The sequence below is a fragment of the Falco peregrinus genome, chromosome 1, assembly GCF_023634155.1.
Source record: "Falco peregrinus isolate bFalPer1 chromosome 1, bFalPer1.pri, whole genome shotgun sequence".
In the NCBI taxonomy this organism is placed as follows: Eukaryota; Metazoa; Chordata; class Aves; order Falconiformes; family Falconidae; genus Falco; species Falco peregrinus.
In genome coordinates this window covers 95,267,056-95,282,628 of record NC_073721.1, presented here as the reverse complement: position 1 = coordinate 95,282,628, position 15,573 = coordinate 95,267,056, and positions in this window count along the sequence as shown.

The window sequence follows — 15,573 nt, the reverse complement described above, 5'->3', positions numbered from 1 at the left end:
ATTCATGTATTTAAAAACCAGCCTCTCCTCAGTCCCCTCCCCTGTGTACTGCTGACCTCCTTCCCCTGCACTGCATACAGAATTACTCATTTCCTCAGAGACTGATCTTTCATGCTGTTGTTTTAGCTCATGTTTCACTTCTTCACAAACAGTGTTTCTGTCTCCTGTCAGAGGTACAGTGAAGAAATCTGCGTTTGGTGTAAAAGCCAGTTAATTTTCAGACTGTTGTTCAGATCACAGGGCCGTGCTGTAACAGCTCCTAGGTTAGATCCTGCTTCTTTCACCATCACACCTGTTGTCACAAGAGCATCATGCAGCCACAGTTCGGCAAGCTTTGATGAGACTTGCAAAAGGCGTATTCCCGAAGCAAGGGTTGCTGAACTGCCAAATTTCCAGTTTCTGATCAAAATCAGGGAAGAGTGAGATAACCTCAGAGGAACACAGGTGAGAATTAGCATTGCATGAGACAAGCCTCCTGTTTGCCCCAGCTTCTGTCTCAAACTGCTGAACTGATTTTAGCAGAAACCTTCCGGAATATTTGTTCTGAGGCAGCTAGGTGGTCTGGAAAACATCAGCAGGCAAGATTTCAGCTTGGGAAAATGAGAAGAGACGGAAAGCAGGAGCTTGCAGTGGGAAATTTTGGGCAGCCAGAAATGTAGGTGTTGCTACTTCCTCTGCTGATAATGTTTCGCTGCAAAAGATATACAAACCGGAGTACACAGCAAAGCTTGTGTGTATAGAGGGATAGCTGGATCAAGTACTGTCTTGCACACTCAACTGCAGAGCTGGGCACAAAAAGACCATCTCTTGCCCTCCAAGTATTTATTTACTCCAGAATGATATGGCTGTAAATCCCTAGTGACCTGCTGGTTTTACATCACTTTGCACCAATCTGAAAGTTACCCTTGGTTCCAGGAGGCAGTGGATATTGTTCTGATTGAAACCCATTTACTGTATTTTAGTGACAAGAAACCTGTTGCCCTGAGGCCAGCACAGGAGTCTGCCTAAGGGTGTCCAAGGACATATTAGGGAAAATGCTCTTAAAACTGTTCTCTTGTAAACTGTCACTTTTGCAAGAGGAAGGTCTGTGCAGGTATTTTTGTACTGACTTTGGAACTCCATCAGATGCTACGTGCACAGGGGCTCGTTCAGACAAGACAGAAATAGGCCATATTTAACTCATTATACTCAGCCAGTAAAGACCTTCCAGTTCAAGCCCAGTTTCTAAATTCTTAAAAATTCTTAAGTTCTTAAAAATTCTTAAATTCTTAAAAATTCATGAGGCAGAGGAGATGTCAGTATACCTTACATTTTCCCTGTCACCATGGGAAATGAAGCCTACATAATGTGAGAAGCTGGATCCAGGCAACAAGAACCAGAAAGTGTTTATTGTGGCCAGTGCTGCATGTGGATGTATTCCCAGTCACCAGCCTGCGTAGCAGAGCAGACCAGCCTCACTTGCACAGGCTGTAACAACCAAGCCTGCGTTTTCACTGCAGTCTCTCCAGCAGAGGCTGGAAGAGGTTTTTCTGGGTAGCTAGTGAGGAAGTAATGTTGCTTTTGAAGCCAAAAATAATTCTTGCAGATAGACAACATAATCTGTAACAGGCCCATTACTTCACTGCTATTAGATAATACTGGTGAGATGCAGTTCATGACGCTCTTGAAGATTATGCTGGATTATTAGATCAGATTAGATTAGAACATCTTCGTGGATATTGAGGTCAGAAGGGCCATGGGGAGAGGGGAAGATAGTCTGATTTTCTGCATATCCCACAGGTATTCTTTGTGGGGAATTGCCTCATTTCTCCTTTTCTTTACATCCCTTTTTCACTTACTTCGGCCTGCCCTGCATGGGTATTGATGCCAACCTCTTTCTAGTTGTGTCATTGCTATTGAGATCAAACCGCACTGTGCCAGACAGTGCCACAAATAGCGCTACAGCACCTTGAAAGCAGGACGCATTTCTGTGTTCAGAAGGAGACAGAGTGGCTGACTCTTGGCAGAAAGCCCGCTGCTGGTTAATTGGAAAAAGAGTTTTGAATCAAGTTGGTATTTTTTCTTTAAACAAGACATCTCAAATGGAGTGTTTAGCATCAAAGAATCAAGCAGAGTGGCACAGAAATAGCAGCAAGAGCATCTAATGAGGCAGAGAACAAGACTTCTGACCCTAGTGAAGCTAGCAAGGGAGACAGCACTTCCAAGTTGTCGTCTTTGAGCACAGGGGAACATTTTTCCTCATGACTTTTCTATTTTCCAGGAAAAAGAGAAGCACAGTGGTAGTATGGCAACAGAACAAAAACTGTTCTACTAGAAGGAACCATACTTACCTAGCCAAATATCTTCTCATTGACACTGGTGGGCTCTGAATCAGACTTACAAGAGTATGAACAGCACATCATGATTTTGCATTTAACACCTCTCCTCCACCTCTCTCCCCAGGAAGTCCTTCTGTGAGTAGCCCTGTTGCTGGCTGGCACTGATGGGTATTTGCTCTTCTGGGCTGGGATTAGGATGGCAGGGACTTGCATGGAGCCCAAAATAAAATTTGAGATCCAAACTCCCTGAGATTGGAGGAGTTTGGATCTCACTCTGGACTTTATTGTTTACACTTTCTTTTCATGGCCCGGATTTGTCATACAGAGTCAGTCCCTAATTGCAAACCCAGTCAACAAAGATCCTCTCTCTGACTTGTTCTCTTTTCCAGCTGACCATAGCAGTACAAATCCCTCCGTCCTCTGCTAACACCAAGAAACCCAGTGGTGGGCAACTGAGCGGTTGTAAGTGGCAGTGAGGGACGTGGTGGTACCAATGTAGATCATGCTGTATGCTTACCCTGTTGGTTGTGGAAACATGTTATAATCATATTTCTGCTTGTGGATAGTACCTTTATGCAGTGGGTGTGCATTTGCCACACTTGTTCTAACAGACATCTTGTAAGGGTTTCTAAAAGCTTCTCATACTATTTTTATAGCTAAGGTGAGGGGTTTTTTTCCCTGCTTTGGGGATTGCAATCCCAGACAGTGTTCCCAACACAATCATCAGGTATGCACACTGCCAAGCTGCATGATAAGGATGGATGTCCTGTATCACTCGCAGCAGGTCTTTTTTGTCACACTGAACTTTTCTCCACTGCTCTCTGCTGGTGCTGAGGGCCTGAGGGGTTACACTCAGCTACCTGCAGAGCAAGAGCTAGCTGATCTTGCATGCCCTCTGTAGATTCAAATGGAACCTATTTGCACTAACAAAGTATGGATTTATTAATCCCTTTGCAATAAAAAACAGAGTCATTTTAATATGCTTTCAGGGAATAACTGAGTCAATAATTCTGCAATAAGAGCTCTGCCCTCTTCCTCGGAAGGTGTTCTCTCTGGCACATAAATCTGCATTTCTGTTGTGAAGAGCCCTGTACAACTTGCCCACACACTGCTTACCAAGGGTGTTGTAATGCTGTGTAGGCTGATGCAAAATGTTCCTTCACCCACAGATCCCTGCCTGCCTTTGCCTTAAAATGTCATTGAGAAACTAACGAAGAAGCTTATTAGAGAAGCTTCTCTCCTAGGAGTCCACTCCAGTGTGTACCCACTCACCTTTAGGTAGCAAAGGTAATGCTGGGCCAGAAAAAAAGTATCCTACAGCAAAGCGCGCTCCTCTGACAGAGCTCAGTCTACTAAATCAGGGAAGAGAAATACCTAAGTGAGCATCAGGAAGCTTTCGCTGCGATCATCACAAATGCTTTTTTCAGTCAGAATATGCTGAATAAAACTAAATGTCACAGTGTGAATCAGAAAGCCAGCAGGGAGGTGGTGATTATTATGCTTAAACATTTTCTGAGCACCTCTGGAGAGCACTACCGAGTAATTTTTTGGTGATGCTGGTGTGGGATGGGCTGGGAAGCAACACGAAAGTCTGTGATACCCACAGACACAGGGTAGCTGCTTGTGCAGCCCCCCACTCCCCTGGCTAAGCCAAAATCACCCATGGGGTTGTGGTGGCTGCATCCAGCTTACTCTGGACTTTGGGGGATGGATGGCAATATGGTAGCCAAAGGCTGTCTGGGACAGTGACCCAGACGTCTTGGCAGTATGCAAATATGACTGATAGTCAATTATCTTACTCCATAAATAGGGGCAGCCCAGGGCCTGGTGAGCTCTCCTGCATGGCGTTGGGCTGCGTGCCAGGATCTCCCTCTGAGTAGGGCGCCTCTCAGGGTTACACCTTGGGGTTGAGAGATTCCTTGCCGCAACATATCCTCAGCAAGTGATTAAGTGTGCTAAACTGAAATCTTAGCTAAGTGATTGACTGTGCAGGTATAATCCCTTAGACATAAACTGTTGACCAAGTCTGGAACTAGGACTGGATCCAGCTACATGTAGACTCCTCTCTGAGAAGGAGTTTAGAAAGCAAGGGTGTACAGGAGGCTTGTCCTGATGGCTTGTCTGACCCTGTCCTCTCTGCAGTAAATAATCAAATGTACCTTGCCATCGAATCTTGTTAAGCCACTGTCGCATTTACCGCTGGAGTTCATCAACTCACTATTTTATATCAATAAAGTATGTCATTGCTTCTCTCTTACGAGTGAAGAGCATGACTCCATCTGTGATAAGCCCCAACAGAGCTGCACAGCCAGAGGTGTTGAACTGGCAGCTGAGAAGCCTGCTGCATGATCCCATCTCTGCTGCAGAATTAGTTTGAAAAGTGATGGGGTATTTGCTGGCCATTCAAAGGAAAAGCACATGGACCTTTCATTGCACACCATATACCAGCGTGCTTCTGCTGCTGAGCATAGGACTCCCGCCCTGCAAGGGCAGAAGCTGCAAGTGATGCGGGAGGGTCTGAAGGTCAAACACCAAACATGGGAAAAGTGGGACCCAGGGGTTTCTATCAAAGCATCTAAATCAGAGGCTGAAGAGACAAGAGGGATTTTGACAAAACAGATCCATAAAGGAGCAGTCTTCCCTATCGCTCAGTCCTGCATTTTCATTTATTTATGCTTTTCTCCCATGTTGACAACAGCCCAGCCTGCTGCATGCTGCTGGAGTCAAAACTGAATCTTCAATCAAGCAAACCAACAGCCAATAAAACACTCCTCAGCAGAAACCGTTTAATTTTCTTGGTAACATAATGCAACACAGTGATAGCAGGGAGGCGATCTGTCATTGCCACAAAGGTGAACTCCGCTTTTCAGCAAAAACTATCATCGCTGCCTTCCCTTCCCTCGCAGTGCCTGCGCTGCAGTTGCATGGATCCGATGGCTCTTGAAGGCACCTCCTGCAGAGGCATGTCTCATGCTGCTTGCTGCCATGCCTTCCGCAGCAGCAGCTCCCACTCGCCTCACTTGTCTGCTGGTTGCATTATGATAATGTCAGGCTTGATCATTTCCAAGTCTTATTCATACAGTGTTTGTTGTGTTTCAGCAGAGATATGGTGGAGCTCAGTGATGTACGTACTGAACTCTTTGAAAGGGCCAGTTTCACCAAGTTCAAAACAGCTGTGAGCTGGCAGCAAACTCTCAGCAGTTAATGCACGGAAGAAGGGGAACAGTTTAAGGATGTTTCACTAGAGACCCAAACCCCCATAAGTTCACCACAGAGAGGGAAAGCCAGGCTTGCTTTAACCCGCCAGATTTGCAGGGGCTGGGAAAGGAAGGATAGGCACCATTGGCAGCAAGCCAGCCTCCCTTCATCAGGGCTGCTACAGAAGAGGGGTGAAGGGCATCCCTGGCGTGGTGGGGATGTGGTTCAGAGAGTTTGTGGGCAGAGCTGCTGTGCTTCCCATGGGACCTGCTCTCGCCTTCTCTGGCAGGGCCCAGGTGTGCCATGGAACAAAATCCTGCTGCAAGCCCCTGCAGAGGGGGCTCAAGGTGGGCAGTGCATTCTTGGTTGCAGCTGGACATCACAGGAATGAGAAAGGGAGAGGAGACCGCTGGGACACGGCTGTAGGAACAGCACAGGTCACACAAGAGCCAAGAGCCCAGGGCAGGAGCTGAGGTGCGACGTCCTGCTCTGCACACCTTGTCATCACCACACACGCCCAGGCACATGGAACTGTGCACACCTTGTCATCACCACACACGCCCAGGCACATGGAACTGTGCACCAGCACCAGTGACCCTGTTGTTTGGCCGGCAAGCTCCCCATGTGTGGCAGCTGCAGAGAAAATCCACCCTAATAAAATGCTTCCCTGCAGTAATTGGATTTCCACTGTAAATGAAGTCATTATGCTGATTGTCCTTGCACTTTTGAAGATTAGACAATGCCAGTGAGTGGAAGCTCTAGCTGATGGACCCATTTATGTATCTCTGCAGCAGGGAGCCAAGCCTTTCCTGGCTCAGGAGAGCAGGGGCTGGTGTTTGCAAGGTCAAGATGGCCACATGGCCCCAAATGCTCTTGGCTCTGTTCCAAAAAATGGGCAGGGGAGAGGCTGTGGTTTGTGCAGCAACCAGAGGAGTTTCCAGGTCTCAGCTACAGTGGCATTCTGGGCACGGCGTGCCATCCCTGTCCGGGCTAAGCTGCAGGCACTTCCCTGTCCGTGACCAGAGAGCTTCTCGGTGAAGGGCTGGCTGTGTCTAGCATTGGGAACACAAAGGTCTCCAGTCTACAGGGATGAACAATGGGAGAGGGAGCAGGAGAAGGGTGTGTACCCTCCACAGAGCTTGCTGGTTTTGGAGCCATGGTGCCCTCAAGGGAAAAGAGGTGAAGGCAATTTTAGGAGACTCTGGGAACACCCACAATTCAAGCTGGGACATGAGCAGGGCTTTGTCATCATGGTTCGATCAACACCACATTTCTGCCTGTGCCATCTCCTCCCCCTTTTGTTTTTAAGGTTCTTTAGTCACATAGGAAAATGTCACGCTATAAAAAACTCACGGAACAAAACCCAAAGCCCAAGTGAAAAGAAAAATACAGCTGCAATTCTGAGGTAACTTTTCAGGTTGGCTGCAACCAAAATTCTTCCAGCAGGTCTCAGGAACCAGGGCACACTGCGCAGTGCTGCTAGGCCAAACAAAGATGCACAATTGGAAACAGAAGACAAAATGCCATTTGAGACCAAGATGCCTGGTTGGATTGGGGACAGATCAAATTAATCTAAATCAGTGATTTGAATCATCATGTAAATCAACAAGTGAAAACTATTGGATTGAACAACAGAGAAATCTTGGTTTGCCTTCGTACCTCATTTCTTTCTAGTGAGAATTTATTGCAATCAGTGGTGCAGCTGATGAAGGACACTGATCAGGAGCCACAGCAAGTCTCTGCTCCCTGAGTGCTGCCTTTTGCTGAGAGGGGCAGTGTGTTCAGCTAAAACACACTTGGAGGCATTGCTCTGCTTCGGCAGGTGTTTATTCTGTGGGATCACTGGTCTCTGCTCTCCTGAACCCCTCTGGACTCACTTGGAACCAGGCTGGCAAAGGGAACTCGCTGATGCACAGGCAGCATCATTAAATGGCTGCAGGGTGCAGCTGGGGCCAAACACATCAATGAGTCCAGGGAGGGATTAGAGAGGCGGGCTCCTTGGTGGCTACTGAACGTGGTGGTCCACAAGCCACTGCCACCTCCGCAGGTCCCTTCTGCCAGGGCACAGCCAGGAAGGCATCAGATCCCTCCAAGCCCTGCAGCTGTTCTTGTGTCCCCAAGCTAAGCTGGTCCCCTCTCTTCCTCACACAGCCCATATGCCTGAGTCCCTCTCCCTCCCAGAGCCTATCCCAGTTCCCAGGCAGGCAACAGGGAACTCAGTGCTGGCACAGCCAAGTTCCCATCACAGCTCTGGGATCACTCGCCTTCTTCTCAGCCTGCCAGGGAGTCCCCTTGCGTCCCTGTGGCCAGAGGCCAGCAGGCAGAGCAGAAACCCCACACATGGCCAGCTGGCAGCGGCAGGAGCTTCACAAACCCTGAGGAGCTGGAGGAGACAGATAATTTATTTCATCTTCAACTCAGCGCTGTGAAGGCCCGTGTCTCTGCAGAACTGGTGCAGAGCCAGGGCTCAGTCCTGTGAAAGAAGCACCAGAGCTCCTGCACAGTTTTTCAGGGCTGGCCCCAGAAAAGTTCTTCCTGAGAGATTTCAGTGGTTTAGCTGCCCCAACCCATTTTTAACACTGGGCAGGAGCAACGTGGAGACAAGGGGCTGTGTCATCATTACTGGGGCTGCAGGAGCCTGTGGTTGCCCAGTGCCCTGACATGGCAGGGTACAGCCACACCATAGCCCCAGGCCAGCTTTCCTGTGCTGTGGTGGGACCCTGTGCCTGTCTCCATCCCTTCCATGTGCCCCACATGCCATTGCAGCGAGCATGGGCAGACAGGCTGGCCCACACTGCTTCCCGCAGAGCTGCCTGCCTCCCCACCACGAGGCAGATGGGACTGGGAACTGGGGCTGGATTCAAGCGGCCAAGAGGCAATGCATTGATGCCAGGAGCAGTCTTTGAAGAAATCTGGGCTCCAAGCCACTGCTGGAGCAGTGTGCCCGGGTCACAGCATGATGTGTGGAGTGCCTGCGTTAGGAGAGGCAATGGCTGCGCGCAGTACCTCGCCAGTGCACTGGATATGTTAGGAGTGTCTGTGCAATGTGCAGCGAATTAGAGGACGGGAGCATCTCCCTGGTGAGGACAGGGTGAGAGCTGGGGCTGTTGAGCCTGGAGAGAAGACTGAGAGGGGATCTCATCAATGCCTACAAATATCTTAGGGGCGAGCACCAAGAGGACGGGGCCAGGCTCTTTCCAGTGGTGCCCAGCACCAGGACAAGGGGCAACGGGCACACGCTGCAACACGGGGAGTTCCACCTGAATGTGAGGAAAAACGTCTTTACCGTGAGGGTGCCGGAGCGCTGGGCCAGGCCGCCCAGAGAGGCGGTGGGGTCTCCTTCTCTGGAGACATCCAAACCTGCCTGGGCTGTGCAGCCCGCTCTAGGAGACCCTGCTTGAGCAGGGGTTGGGCTGGGTGAGCTCCAGAGGTCCCTTGCAGCCCCACCAGGCTGGGGTCCTGTGGGGAAATCTTTGCCAAAGGCCTTTGGGAAAGCCAAAAGTTGGAGAGCCAGGGTGACTTCTTGGAAGGGAGACTTCTTGAGATTTTGCAAACAGACAAACCTTGTACAGGTGAGGAAACACACAGGTGCTGAGAGAACACCTGGGGAATAAATCCTATATATTGCCCTGCTGTGACAGCATTCTCATAAGCCCATAGCTGGAGACATGAACTGCATGGACCATGAGCTGAACAGCACAGCTGTTCCTCTGATCTTACTACCCTCTTTGGTAGTATTTGGCAGTAGAGATCTTCCAAATGCGGCTCCTAGAAGAGAAGTGCTAGAAAATTCAGAGAAAACCAGAAAGCTAATATATATGCCATCAAACAACACAAAGGCAATGCAATCCCACTGTGCCATTCCTGGGGGAAGAGATATGTGTTGGAGACCTTTCTGATCTAATAAACAGTGCATAATGATATCCAATGGCAAGAAGCTTAAGTCTGAAAAATGCAAGCTGGAAATAAGATGCACCTTTATAATGGAAGGTAATGAATCACCGTAACAGATTGCCAGGGGATGGGATAAACTCTCCATCATGCAGAGCCTCGCAGTCTCGCCTGGCTCTCGGAGGGTGATGCTCTATTGCAGCACTGCACCGTACAGAACCGCTAGCTGTTGTTGGCCCATGCTTAGCAGATCAAAAGTGCTGCACAGCGTGATGACTCTGCTTTAAAATCTAGGAGACGTATTTTCCAGTGGAAAATGGTCCTACATGTGAGAGAGACAGCTACAAAGCCACTACTTTTTCTCATACCCTATTTGCCTGTCTGTTTCCCTAACACTTTTCCTGGCTTACCACAACAGAGAGCAGACACCAGCATATTACCTCACACTTTGAGACCTACTGATCTGAAAATAAGGGGCTACATGTAGCTGACTTTGGTTCAGCTTACCGCTGAGACACAGCTCTATTTGCCCAGTGGCCCAAGATGCAAAATCATCACATCTTAATAGAGCAGGACACAGGCCCAGGGAATATACTTCTAACACTGTCATTTAATTTATTCACAACAATCAGATTAGTAAATTAATATATGATGAGCCCCATCACTGTTACAGTCCGTGGATATTTTTCCATGCCTGCATCTGGACATCTGACAGTTTGTTTACATGATCACTGAGTTGAAAACCTCAAATGATTTGGCTTAGCATCAAGAGCAGCCTCTGTTTTAGCAGCCTGCAGTGGCAGCCCCCAATGAATTTTCGTAAGCCATTAACAATGAGTGCATGTTTTGTTGTTGTCAGCGGAAGTGTGCAAAAGGACAGGGTGACATACACTTGTTGTGGGATTCAAAAGGATTAATAATCTGCTTCCCACACGTCCTGCATGGCTGAGCTGCCTACCAAGGTAGCTCATCCCCTTTTGCCGTGCAGGCAGCAGAGCTGGGTGCCAGAGCACGGACCCTTCCCTGACCTGGCAGGATGGCAGGAGCTGTGCTGTCACTTCTCGGCTTGTCCTCCTTGCTGTGACTCCCTGTGAGGCTCATCAAAAACGAAAGGGGCCACAGTTGCTGCCTGGTTCTCCTCCATCCTTCTGGCAGGTTCCTGTCCAGTGCTGGCTCGTGTTGCCCAGAAGCAAGTGGTGCAGAGTCCCCTGTTTTGTAGCTCAAGCATTCAAGCCATCAGATGGGTGTCACTGGGGCTCTGCTAGCAACTGGGTTGGGTTTCCAGCTGCTGTGGGGTTCCAGAGGACCTTACTGCAGCCTTGGCAAGCAGCTTTGCTCCAAACCCACCCACGTGGCAGAGCGTGCAGCCATGGGGAGCCACGTGCTGTTGTGGCTGTGTGCCACGATAGTTATCCACTGGAGGAAACAGAGAGCGGGTTCACACAACATGAATAAGGAATAGGCACATTCCCAGGAATGGACAATACAGCAGACACCCAGCAGCGCCGTTGGGGTGTTCAGCTGACAGCCTGCATGTGCTTAGGGGGGGTTGTGTCTCAGCCAGCAAAGCTCCTCCAGATGCTCCTCCAGCCCTGGGCTTGGACCAGGTTTGTGCTGAATGAGGGAGAGGACCCGAGGGACTTGGAGGCATCAGACATCCCTGTCTTCAGGATGGAGGTGGAGTCCCCCTTCCCCAGCAGATGCCCACAGCCCTATCCCCCAGGCTCATCCCCCCCGCAGGTGTCTCCTCAAGACAGGGAAAGCAATGACACTGGGAGGGACCATGTGGAGCCCTCACAGCCTGCAGAGCACAGGGTGCCCAGCAGTCCCCAGCTTTGGGGGTGAACTGGAGCTCAGCACCAATGAAAGGCATGTTGGCAATCCCCAGCTCCTTCCTGATTCCTTCTCAGCTCAGTCCTGGTCCTGTGTGAAGCTGTAATGAGGAGGCACAGCCGGCTAGGTTTCAGTGACCTCCCTGGGGGGCTGCTACCTTTCGGATGCTAATAGCAATTGGCAGAAAAAGTGTTGCCTCAATTGCTGGCCAGGTAGGTTAATGAGAAGTGGCGAACAGCATGTGTAGGTGGTGGAGAAATCTGCTCTTGGGAGTTTAGGTTGTTCATCCCAGCTGATGGGTGAGCCACAGGTGGCCACAAAAATGCTCAGAGGGCTGGAGCCCCTCTGCTGTGGAGACAGGCTGAGAGAGTTGGGACTGTTCAGCCTGGAGAAGCGAAGGCTCCGGGGAGACCCTATAGCAGCCTTTCAATATTTAAAGGGGGCTTGTAAGAAAGACAGGGACAGACTTTTTAGCAGGGCCTGATGCGATAGGACAAGGGGCAATGGATTTAAACTAAAAGAGAGTTGGTTCAGACGAGATATAAGGGAGACATTTTTTACACTGAAGGTGGTGGGACACTGGCACAGGTTGCCCAGAGAGGTGGTAGGTGCCCCATCCCTGGAAACATTCCAGGCCAGGTTGGACGGGGCTCTGAGTGACCTGGTGGAGTTGAAGATGTCCCTGCTCATTGCAGGGCGGTTGGGCTAGAGCGCCTGTAAAGGTCCCTTCCCACACAAACTGTTCTGTGATTCTATGTGCGGCGATGACAGAATTTGTCTAATGGCCAGATCAGACAGCAGCAGACCTGGAGGACTGGATTTCAAACAGAAAGGCATAAAAAAAAAAAGGGATTTTATTTTACCATCCTACAAGGGAAGATTTTACAGTGTAAATATTGCAGCTCTGCACCATAGCCATGGGACTGTAACCAGCACATGGGGAAATGGCACATCCACAATTTGTCCCAATCTGAGGAGCTTCTAAAAAAAACTAAAAAAAAACCCCCAAAACCAAACCCAAAAAAACCCCAAACCTTTTACAACTAATTTATAAACTCAAGCAAAGTGATATTTTAACCTCACTCTTCATGCCCACTCCAGTGGGTACAAAACAACATCCCAGCAAGAAAAGTGCCCTCCCAGACACAGGTAGCATGCAGGGAACACATCCACAGCAAGAGGAGGTGACGAGGGCTGTGAGACATAAATCCACCAGCGATCTGTGGGTAGCAGCCCCGCAGGAGAAAAGGCAGGAGGCTCGGAAGGATCAGCTAAAAAGACATTTGCGCACTCTTCTATTTTAGCAATGCTTTAGTCAGAGCAACACATATTCCCTGGATATTTTTATCTGTTGCAGTTTGGGAGTGCATCTTTGGGTATCCGTCTGGATTATGCCACAGAGCCTGCCCCTACAGAGCTCAGCTAATCAACACGTTGATGTTCCCACCACCTGGCAGCCCAGTGCCCTGTGGTCCCCCATGCCCCCACGCCTTGAGGGGTTTATGGGGAGCTTGGCAAGAGTTTGTGGGGCCAGCAGGAGTGTTGCATGCCCTTGCTGCCATGTGTTAGAGGAAGGAAGCACCCTTCTGGTGCTTGAAACCTTTGGAAGTTGAGTCATTTCCCTCTGCAATGACCATTTTGGAGGGGAGCTTGGCAGCGGCCATCCTCCACATCAATCAGGAAGGAGTCACAACTCTCCAAGAGCCTCCCTTCTCCTATAATAATGGTTTTAATGGTTTTAAGCTGAAAAAGGATGGATTTGAATTAGGTATTAGGAAAAAATTCTTTACTGTGAGGGTGGCAAGACACTGCCACAGGCTGCCCAGAGCAGCTGTGGATGCCCCATCCCTGGAGGTGCTCAAGGTGGCTGGATGGGGCTTGGAGCAACCTGGGCTGGTGGGAGGTGTCCCTGCCCGTGGCAGGGGGTTGGAACTGGATGGTCTTCAAGGTCCCTTCCAACCCAAACCACTGCATGATTCTATGATTCTATAAAATCCTCAGGTATGTTGACCAGGCACCTGTGACTTCTGCCTGGCTCCAGCTTTCCCTGCTGCCCTCTCGGAGTGTCTCTGGGAATGGCACCTGCTGCTGGGTACCTTTCCTTGCCAGGAATGTATTGCCATATACTTTTAAAGGCATTTGGGGGAAGTGATCAGCCGAGGTTCCCTGGGGGCAGCCTGTAGAAATGCAAATGTGGATGAAAAGCAACGTGTAGGAATTAAGACCAGCAGCAGTGGGGTTTCTGCTGTATTTTTTTGCCTACAGATTAGGGCTTCCTATGGTTGCTTGAAATTTTCCCATGAAAAGTAATTTCTCCTATAAATATAATGAGTCAGTGGTGCTTTGGACCTGTTGTGTGGAAAAGTTTTTTTACTTCTAGAGTCATCCTCTTTCTAAAAGGCAAATGTCTTATTCACTCCTTACTTGGATAAAGGTTTATCTTTAGCATGTATTATTTCCTGGTACTGCTCTGTGAGTCAGGGCACCTTGTAAGGTTGTGTTATGCTACAGCTGGTTATTTATGTAAGGTAGATAATTACAGCCATTAATTGGGAATTAATGAATTGCATGTGCTCGTATCACAGAGATGCAGTATTCACAGATCCAGCTCTCAAGCCCACTCTTTGGGGATGCTTTGAGTTTTAAGGTTTTTTGGATGCATCTGCAAGAGCTCCTCTCTTTGCTGCCATGGGATGTAACAAACTTTTTCCGCTTTTCCTCTATTACAACTGTTTAGACAAGCAGTGAGACTCCCCTTAGCTTACATGATATTTTTTTTCCACAGCCAGGCAGTACTTGCAGTGTGGGGACATCTGCCATAAATGATTCCTTCCTTCCTCTCCTCCCTCCACTGATATCTTCTTCCTAGCCATAATAATATGCATTTTTCCCTGTTAACATTCCTCATGCTTATGTGTTTGAGATATTTCATGCCCCAGGAGGGGGCTGGTGAGGGCAGAGGTAGGTTCCCCCTCGCAGGAAGGTGAGACCCCGAGTGTGGCACAGGGACATACCTGCCACCCACCTCCTCTCCCTGGAGGTGACAGCCAGCATTGCAAGGGCTGCAAAGCCAGCCTGGCATTGCCTGTGGGACTCAGAACCACTTAGAGATATTGAAATCCCTTAGATCAGCTTTGGACACCACAGCCAAGGGTCCTCAGTATGTCCATCACCCTGTGTTGGCACATTGTGTCTCAGCAAAGCAGCTGCTAAAGAGCTATAAATAGGGAGCTTGGGGACCCTGTTTCCAACTGCAAATGGCAGAGCTGCAGAGGTGGCTTTGCTTCACTTGGATGATGCTAAATTTTCCTGAGCTCAATAGCAGAGATGACAATGAAAATCTCAGACGCTGGGATCCTATTCTTGGACTGCCTTCGCCTCAGCAATTTTGTCTGCCCACCTCCTGCTCCTCCTCCAGCAAACCTCCACCCCCGGGCACAGATGTAGCTGCAGCATCCGCCAAAGAGGATTACAAGAGAAAGGGAGCTGGGAAGATACTCCTCATGCCTTCGGCTGCACATCCCTCCCGGGCCTCATGCTGCAAAGTGAGCTGCTCTGATGGAAGCAGTTTGCACTGAGCTTTGCAGCACAATAGAATATTGTACCTAATCCTGTACTCCCCACCTCCCCATGGAGCCTTTCTGCTCTATCTCATTCCTTCTCCTTCTCTCACCACATCCTACCTGAGCCCACAGCCTCCATGAGGTCTTCAAGAAAACATCTCGAACCAGATCTAAGTCCCTGAACCACTAGAGGAGGTGGCTTGGAGAAGGGTCACTCTGCGCTCAACTCTAATACTTTTCCCCTACATGTTTGGAGAAGCTCCCAGCTCAGGGTCCAGCGCGTATGGCCTCTCATGTTCTTAAATTACACACCTTACATTCAAGAGCATCCTTTCATGAAAGCCATTCCCTTGTGCGGCCTCAGCACCAGCAGATGCTGCTCATTTTTGATGTCTGTTGCAGAAGGATCATCTGATCTTCAGATTCCTCAGTGAAGTCAAGTCACAGCTTGCAATTTCCTTTCAGATGTGTTAAGTTCCTGCATAATTTTCAATTCACTCTTCGTTTGTGGGTGATGAATAGAGTAAGGTGTTCTCCATCAAAGATGGCTTATTAAAATGCAAATAAACTTCAGACTGAGGGTCCATTTGAGCACTGAAAATCACGTGTATCAACAGAGAATATTAAATCTGGTCAGAAGAAGAACCAAGGAGCAGATTTTTTTTCTAGGGGGAGCCAATGTCATCCTCCATCACAAACACTGCCCACCTCCTCCCACTCAGAGAGCTTTATCAGTGGCTTATGGCATTGCCCTGAACTCTGGACAGCCA